Genomic DNA, 427 nt, shown 5'->3' with positions numbered 1-427 from the left:
ATGCTGCTATTGAATCGTAGAAACGTTAGAACGCTTACCTCAATCGATCCGGGGCCTGTATCAATCGAATAACACGTATGATCACGAAAGGCAGGAAGAATACCTTGCCCTCTACACGTATCCACACTTCGGGATGGATTCCAATGGTTGGAACTTGTCTGCTAGGACCCGAATCTGCTATTCGATTTGTGCTTCGAGAAAAACGGACTTTGATCACACTCTCAACCTCTTGGATCTCACCAAAAGTCTGCAAGAAGTGTTCTAAAGTCATCTCTACTTATTAGGGTTTTTAATCTCCTTCTTATAAGGTGATTTAACCCTAATTCGGTTTAATTTTGGAAAAACTGAAGCCCAGAACGGACGGTCCAGAAATGCACGTGGACCGTCCGTTCTAGCACGTAGAACGGACGGTCTGGCATTAGTGGAC

This window comes from Tarenaya hassleriana, unplaced genomic scaffold (genome assembly GCF_000463585.1).
Source record: "Tarenaya hassleriana unplaced genomic scaffold, ASM46358v1 Cleome27, whole genome shotgun sequence".
NCBI classification, from domain to species: Eukaryota; Viridiplantae; Streptophyta; class Magnoliopsida; order Brassicales; family Cleomaceae; genus Tarenaya; species Tarenaya hassleriana.
Note: the sequence above shows the minus strand (reverse complement) of the source record.